Raw genomic sequence first — 8,821 nt, forward strand, 5'->3', positions numbered from 1 at the left:
TCCTGGTATGCAAAATATAAGGAAAGGGGACTTTGACCTTTGTGAAATTCTCCTTGGGACAAGAGGCTAAATGCTGATCATTCAGTGGTCCCATAACCCCTTTAATAAAGGGGAAAAATATGTCCTGAGCACATTCCTATTGGGATAATTACAAGGGACTTTCTACGAGCACAGTGTCTGCTTACCTTTCTACACACTAATTATCCTCCAGGAAGTGGGGTTTTGCCCTGAGATCCCTCCATCCAAATCCCCAGTCGCTTCCTCTAAGGAAAGCATTCATCACTTCCTTCCAGCCCAGGCCTAAACTATTTCATATTGTATTGCTCAGGGCTCTTAACAAGTCCAGAAGCAATCACATTTGTGCTGTGACTATCCCTTGAAGGCAGAGTGGAAGAGATGTTGTGGAGCTTCCTAACTCCTTTCCATAACAACAAACGAAGCCATTGATCTTGAAAAGTGAGTAAAATCCAAATGGTTTAATAGTAAAGACATTACCTAGCAGCACCAGACATTTGCTGAAATCAGGCAGAATCTTGAGGAAAAAAACCTCATCAACCTAACTAAAATTATAAAAGGATGTAATGGTGAGGCGGCCAAAGCCTGGAGCCCTTCATCTCTTTAGACAAAACAACTGCAAAGCTCACTTCAAACATGTTGATGTTTCTTCCATGGACTGGACACAACAAGCTGTTTCTGCCTTCTGGAAGTGTTTTTTCCCTTCCTTATCCTAACATCAAAATGAAACCACAAAGAGAACACAACATCTCCAATCGCAAATGGTGTTTCTCTGTGAGATCCAGCTGAGAAGCTAATCAAATCCTAATTTAGTAGCTATTCTTTTTCAAGTTGCAGTAAACATCATAATAGACACAAACACACAGTGCAGGTAGTGAGAAAAATCACTGCCAAAAATATCACAAGCACCCTTGGGCAAACTTCCTTTCTCTGACTTTCTTTAATACTTCAAGGACCTGTGCACGGTTGTCTGCCACACAGCAGATCACACTGAGGCCTTTTATGGAAGAGTGTCCCCTCTCCCTTTCCTGCTTAAACTACTGTGTGTGTCGCTGGAGGCTGTCAGCCTGTGACCTGGACCAACAACAAGCCCCTGTGGTTCAGGGATCACTGCCCATTAAGAGGAGAGAAGAGGTCAGTAGAAAAGGAATTCTGCTCGGTTAAGTGTCTTGCTCAGCAAGATGTAATGAGTATCTGATTCACCACACAGAGATCAATTGTTACAATCGTTTATTGGACCACAGAACATTAACAGCTTTAGAAGGGAGGAGAAAATAGCCCTTTCTCCCTTTCAACTGTCAGCACACGTTCTGCCTTCTGGCCTTCTGGTTACAGAGGAGGGGACATGGCCCAGTAATTGTCTCCCAAGGCCTGGACACCTCCTTAGGAGAGGGATCTCCACAAAGCCCCCCAGCCTGAAATGCAAGACAGAAATGGTATTTATAAGGAACAAGAACAAATTTTAAGCATTTTCTACTTTTTGGTTATTCTGCTTACTTGAAGTTACTTGAAGCACTTTTTTTTTGAGAGAGAGTCTCACTCTGTCGCCCAGGCTGGAGTGCAGTGGCATGATCTCGGCTCACCACAAGCTCTACCTCCTGGGTTCATGCCATCCTCCTGCCTCAGCGTCCTGAGTAGCTGAGACCATAGGAGCACGCTGCCGCGCCTGGCTAATTTTTTGTATTTTTAGTAGAGATGGGGTTTCACCGTGTTAGCCAGGATGATCTCAATCTCCTGACCTTGTGATCTGCCTGCCTCACACTCCCAAAGTGCTGGGATTACAGGTGTGAGCCACCGCGCCTGGCCTTGAAGCACTTTCAAAGAGAAGTAAAATATGTTAACCATTTTTTTTTTAACAGAGTATTGCTCTGTCCCCCAGGCTGGAGTGCAGTGGTATGACTTGGCTCACTACAGCCTCAACCTCCTGAGCTAAGCAATCCTCCTACCTGAGCCTCCCAAGCAGCTGAGACTACAGGCAGGTGCCACCACATCCAGCTAACTTTTTGTATTTTTTGTAGAGATGGAGTCTCGCTATGTTGCCCAGGCTAGTCTCAAACTCCTAGGGTCAAGTGATTCTCCCACCTCGGCCTCCCAAAATGTGTTGAGTCACTGTGTCTGGTCATTAACTACTCTTTTTTGTTTTTGGGATGGAGTCTTGCTCTGTCCCCCAGACTGGAGTGCAGTGGCACAATCTCGGCTCACTGCAACCTTCGCCTCCTGGGTTCAAGCAATTCTCCTGTCTCAGCCTCTTCAGTAGCTGGCGTTACAGGCACATGCCACCATGCCCAGCTAATTTTTGTACTTTTAGTAGAGACAGGGTTTCGCCATGTTGGCCAGGCTGGTCTCAAACTCCTGGGCTCAAGTGATCCTCCCCTCTCAGCCTCCCAAAGTACTGGGATTACAATCGTGAGTCACTGTGCCTGGCCATTAACTACTTTCAAAAGCTCTCTTCATATAAATCTCAGGAAACAAGGGTAGACAAAGACATATGTCTTCTCATATTTTCCATCTGATTTCTACTCTTAATTCTAAATTCTTCAAAGATAGAGGCCAAAACTAATTAATCTATGTGGTCCTTACAGTACTGGCAAAAACAGCTGCACCTAGAGTACTCTGAGTCCATCTTATATTTGTTCTTTTTTTTTTTTTTTTTTTTTTTTGAGAGGGAGTCTCGCTCTGTCGCCCAGGCTGGAGTGCAGTGACCGGATCTCAGCTCACTGCAAGCTCCGCCTCCCGTGTTTAGGCCATTCTCCTGCCTCAGCCTCCCGAGTAGCTGGGACTACAGGCGCCTGCCACCTCGCCCGGCTAGTTTTTTGTATTTTTTAGTAGAGACGGGGTTTCACGGTGTTACCCAGGATGGTCTAGATCTCCTGACCTCGTGATCCGCCCGTCTCGGCCTCCCAAAGTGCTGGGATTACAGGCTTGAGCCACCGCGCCCGGCCATTTTGTTCATTTTTAAAAATCAATTTAAACAATTTATTTTTCTTTCTCATTTTCTTCATTTCCTCTTCCTACAATTTCTTAGCTCTGCCTTCCTGTTTTCTGTCTTCATTTGATCCTCCTTGTTCATATCCACCTCTATCTCCCCTTTTCCTTCAATTTTTATTTATTTTATTTTATTTTATTTATTATATTTTGAGACGGAGTCTCGCTCAGTTTCCCAGGCTGGAGTGCCGTGGCACGATCTCGGCTCACTGCAAGTTCCGCCTCCCAGGTTCACGCCATTCTCCTGCCTCAGCCTCCCAAGTAGCTGGGACTACAGGCGCCCGCTGCCACACCTGGCTAATTTTTTTTTGTATTTTTAGTAGAGACGGGGTTTTACTGTGTTAGCCAGGATGGTCTCTATCTCCTGACCTCGTGATCCACCCGCCTCGGCCTCCCAAAGTGCTGGGATTACAGGCGTGAGCCACCGTGCCTGGCCCAATTTTTATTTTAAAAGCTGCCTACCTTCTAGAATTAACCCAAGCTTCCAGAAAACAGCAGGTGCTTACTGAAGGAATTGATGAGTGGATGAAATTGCCATCCATTCAGACATTCTGGGTCTTCTTCTAGACTCAAAACGGAAGAATGAGGAAAAGAAATGGAATTCTGTCAGGAGAGAAATGGAATTCAGTTGGGAGAGAAGACTGAGCATTTCCCCTGTCTCCTGCTCTTCTGCACAAGCTTATTGAAATAATGGACAAATCAGCCAGGTGTGGTGGCTCACGCCTGTAATCCCAGCACTTTGGGAGGCCGAGGCGGTTGGATCACCTGAGGTCAGGAGTTCGAGACCAGCCTGGCCAGCATGGTGAAACCCCATTTCTACTAAAAATATAAACATCAGCTGGGCGTGGTGGCGGGTGCCTGTAATCCCAGCGACTCTGGAGGCTGAGGCAGGAGAATCACTTGAACCCAGGAGGCAGAGGTTGCAGTGAGCCAAGATTGTGCCATTGCACCCCAGCCTAGATGACAGAACGAAACTCTGTCCCAAAAAAAAAAAAAAAAAAAAAAGGACAAATCATGCCCAGCTGCAGGAAATGAGCAAGCACCTATGAAAAAGTCCCGAAAATAAAAACGGCAGCAAAAAAATGGTTGTATGCCAAACAACAGTTACCAGCTTTCCAGGAAAAACTCATTCACAAATCGGAGGAAATTGGTGCTCATCTGCTGAAGGGAATGGAAAGAGCCTCCTTTGTGCAACCTGTGCTGCAAAGACCGCAAGCACTGTGGTCAGACAAAAGACAAAGAGAGATTTCTGGGAAATGCTACACCTGAGAAGAAAGTCATTTCATCTAACCAAGAGGCTGCACCACACAGGTGCCTCCTGTAGATATCCAGCTATCCGAACAGATACTATCATATTCTATAATGAGAAATGTGAGTGTTTCAACAAAACAACAATATTGTATCCTGTCCAATAAAGAAAATGTATTTCCCTTTTCTTTCATTATCCTATTTTAACACAACCAATTCCATTATTGCGTCTTCATGTCCTGGGCAATTCCACAGTGGACAACATCAAGGTATTAAGCGCTGTTTCTGCCAGGCCTCCCTGTATTTCAGCACCACACCCCAAATTAGTCATAAAGCTCATGAAAACACCAGTCTATCTAGAAGCTGACATGCAAAATTCATTCCAGGCAGCTTGATTTTCCCTCTCACCAACTGTTAGAGTCATTGTGGTTACATCTAGCCATAAGATCTTCCCTTTCATCCACATTTAAACTGAGTCCCATGTAGCATGCAGCAGCAATGAGGTTATGGAGAATGATGGAAAAAGGAAGAGTGAATGGAAAGAAAAGATCATGTGTCTTCTCTGTGTCTTTTCTTTTCTTTTTTTTCTTTGAGACAGATCTCGCTTTGTTGCCCAGGCTGGAGTGCAGTGGTGTGATCACGACTCACTGCAACCTCCTCCGCCTCCCAGGTTCAAGTGATTCTCCTGCCTCAGCCTCCTGAGTAGCTGGGATTACAGGCGCCTGCCACCATGCCCAGCTAAATTTTTTGTATTTTTAGTTAAGAAGAGGTTTCACCATGTTGGCCAGGCTGGTCTCGAACTCCTGACCTCAGGTGATCCACCCGCTTCCGCCTCCCAGAGTGCTGGGATTACAGGCGTGAGCCACCGCGCCTGGCTCTTTGTGTCTTTTCCTTTAGGGAAGAAACAAATGAAAAAGCGAATAAAGATCGTAAGGTCCCTTTTTGAAATTCATTAATGTAAACCTTTTCTCTTGGCAAAATAAAGATAAAAATTTAATAACCCTATGGCAGCACATGCCCCCCACTACCTGTTTTTCTCTTTTTTTGAGATGGAGTTTCGCTCTTGTTGCTCAGGCTGGAGTGCAATGGCACAATCTCAGCTCTGTGCAACCTCTGCCTCCCGGGTTCAAGCGATTCTCCTGCCTCAGCCTCCTGAGTAGCTGGGCTACAGGCATGTGCCACTACACCCAGCTAATTTTGTATTTTTAGTAGAGACGTGTTTTCTCTGTGTTGGTCAAGATGGTCTCCAACTCCCGAACTCAGGTGATCTGTCCGCCTTGGCCTCCCAAAGTGCTAGGATTACAGGCATAAGACACCACATCTGGCCCCCTCCTTTTTTTTTTTTTTTTTTTTTTTTTTTTGAACATTTACCCTTCTGTAATAAAAAGACTCAGACTATGGGCTCCACACAATTTCTAAAATGTTTTTTCTTCCAGGCAGAACATGGAATTAATTGCTGCTTTTTAAAAGTCAGTCACATCAGGGCTGGGCGTGGTGGCTCACGCCTGTAATCTTAGCACTTTGGGAGGCCGAGGCGGGCAGATCACGAGGTCAGGAGATCGAGACCATCCTGGCTAACACGGTGAAACCCCGTCTCTACTAAAAATACAAAAAAATTAGCTGGGCGTGGTGGCGGGCGCCTGTAGTGCCAGCTATTCGGGAGGCTGAGGCAGGAGAATGGCGTGAACCCGGGAGGCAGAGCTTGCAGTGAGCCGAGATGGCGCCACTCCAGCCTGGGCGACAGAGCGAGACTCCGTCTCACAAAAAAAAAAAAAAAAGTCATGTCAGATTCACGGGTTTTCATTAATGACAATACCTTCCAAAACCAAGCTTTCATGGAAGAAATATACTTTCATCCATAACATCGTACTCCAGGCAAGACTTTCTGCTGATCTTCCGTTTCCTAATGAATTTGCTTTAAGTTTTAAGAGAAAGTTGGATACTCTCTAGAGGGAACCCCAGTCTATAGCGACAGTTAACTCATTCTTTCCTAAAAGCCATGTCTCCAATGAGAAGCAAGAGGTATTCATCCCAAACTACGGTGACATTATTTTAAATAATTCCATTTTAGATCAGATTAAGCCTAGATTAAGCCCACTCACGGATCACTTTCCTTCTCAAAAAAATGAAAGCGCTTTATAGAGATGAACAAAGGAAGCTTCACAAATCTGCTTTTTGAAGGTGAAAAAATCACACTTGCTTACAAAAGGGCAAAATTGTGGTTTTCTCTGCTGCTTTTCTTTCTTTTCTTTCCAGTAGTAAGAGCAGGGGTGACAGCCCCAGAACTGTGCAATGTGCTGGAAAGAAGGTGGTGGATAAAACCATTCTTCTCTTACTAGGAAATAAGCCAGGCTGGCCCATGCCTTCTCTGGACTTGCAGAACAACTCAGAAAGCTTCCCAGGAAAATCACTCTGGCTGGCTGTGAGAGTCTCAGAGACAGTGGATTCCCAGGCTTGTTGAAACTCAGTGCATTGGGTTCCCGCAGGATTTTCTTCATTTTTTAATTGTCCCAACCTCTGTCTATGTTTTACAATTCAGAATCTTTCTTGTCATTGTGATTCTGGCAGATTCTGTGTTTTTTTTTAACTGTTCAGTTTGAAGGCGTCTCACACTCCCCATTATATGCAATAGATCCACAAGCGGGAGAGATTTAATCTTTTATTTTTTTATATTTTGTTTTATTTTTTGAGACAGGGCCTTACTCTATAGCCCAGGCTGGAGTGCAGTGCTGTGCTGGAGTGCAGTGCTGTGATCTTGACTCACTGTAACAACCTTCACCTCTCAGGCTCAAGGAATCCTCCCACCTCAGCCTCCCAAGTAGCTGGGACCACAGGTGTGCACCACCACACCCAGCTAATTTTTTTGTATTTGTGGTAGAGATGGGATTTCACCACGTTGCCCAGGCTAGTCTCTAACTCTTGGACTCAAGTGATCTGCCCACCTCGGTCTCACAAAGTGCTGGGATTACAGGCATGAGCCACTGTGTCTGGCCAATCTTTTAGAAAATAGAGCAATTGTCTTCTTGTATTTTCTCTTTCTTCTACGCCTTGTCCTAAAATAATCTCCTTTATTCTCTCAATATTTTAGTGTCACTTAAAAAATACTCTAAGAAGAGCTAATGTGTTCAAGTGCTTGGGAACCTTGGTTAAGGGGTCTAAGAGAAACAAGAAAGAGGAAATGCAAGCACATCCCATACATTGTTGCAACATCCATGCTGAGAGATTATGAGCAGGCAGAAAACAAAAGGGCCCTATGAAGGACTTAAGGGAGAAATTGTATCCCAACCTACAACTGTGGAGTTGTTACAAAGGGTTCTTTAAATATTTCTGATGGGAATGAAATGAATGATGGCTAAGGAGGGGGGAAGAGGGTTGAAAGGGCAGATGTCAGGTAAATGAAAATGGTGAATTTCCTAGTTGGCCACACCGACCTCACATCGTCAATGAGTTATTTTTCTTTTTTATTTAACACTTGGAAGTTACCTCTTGCATAATTTGCTTCTGACCTCAATATAATCTAGTTCGGAATTGCTTCTGTTTGGATCACCCCTCATTCATTAAAAGACATTTCCATCTTAGGAAGTTTAGAAAAGGCTCTTGCCACTCATCATCTGTAGGAAAGCTTTTACACGGAAACAAATATACGCCAGATCCTTTGCTATGGGTTGGATTTACTAAACATCCCTGGATCACTTTATAATTGGAGTCCTCTTTATGGAGATCTGGACCAAATAAAATCCACACAGACCTGCATTATATAATTTAATCTTCACAACAATCCTTGGGAAAATAAGCATCTGTTATTCTATGCTACAAAAGAGGAAACAGAAATGCTTTGTAGCTAAATAATTTACCTACCATCACAGAAGAAGCTTTCCCGCTGTGTCTGACACAATCTGTGCTTTCCTTCCCGGCTACCACCTCTTTGCCCTAGTGGAGAAAGGTGGGATTGGAGATCTTTGGTCTTTCAAGCCAACTTAAATTACAATTTAAAATTTTATACTTCTTTGCCAGAAATAATAGAACAGGCCAGATCTTAGATCTTAGTCTTTCAATTTAATTAATTACATGTATATTTATGATTATATATAAATATATTTTATATATGTAAACATATATATATTTCCTTTTTAAATCAGTTTCTTGCTCTGTTTTCCAGGCTGCAATGCAGTAGTGTGATCACAGCTCATTGCAGCCTCAATCTCCTGGGCTCCAGCAATCCTTCTGCCCCAGCCTTCTGAGGAGCTGGGACTACAGACATGTGTCACCACACCCCACTAATTTTTAAAATTTTTTGTAGAGACAGGGTCTCACCATGTTACCCAGGCTGGTCTGTAACTCCTGGGTTCAAAAGAACCTCCTACCTCAGCCTCCCAAAATGTTAGAATTACAGGCGTGAGCCACCATACCCATCGTAAAATACTTATATAATTTTAAATGTCTGGTCTTAAAATTTTAAATGACCATGTCACTATTTGGCACCAGGATTTTCTGGGTTTTGTTTTTTATGTTTATTTGGCTTTAGCCTGGAAAAGGAAAAACAGTTTAAAATGCATAAAGTCTTAGGCCGGGC

The 8,821-nt window shown here is 43.9% G+C and overlaps 1 long non-coding RNA gene across 1 annotated transcript; it reads right to left on the reverse strand.

The window, feature by feature from the left end:
- Positions 1-1,241: 1,241 nt before the first annotated feature.
- On the reverse strand, positions 1,242-8,179 carry LOC139363643 (uncharacterized). The gene is made up of 3 exons (XR_011624350.1): positions 8,107-8,179; positions 3,507-3,603; positions 1,242-1,430 (listed from the first exon to the last, which is right to left on the reverse strand). It is a non-coding gene; the product is annotated as an uncharacterized lncRNA (long non-coding RNA).
- Positions 8,180-8,821: the final 642 nt, after the last annotated feature.

Source organism: Macaca nemestrina, chromosome 6 (genome assembly GCF_043159975.1).
Source record: "Macaca nemestrina isolate mMacNem1 chromosome 6, mMacNem.hap1, whole genome shotgun sequence".
Lineage (NCBI taxonomy): Eukaryota > Metazoa > Chordata > Mammalia > Primates > Cercopithecidae > Macaca > Macaca nemestrina.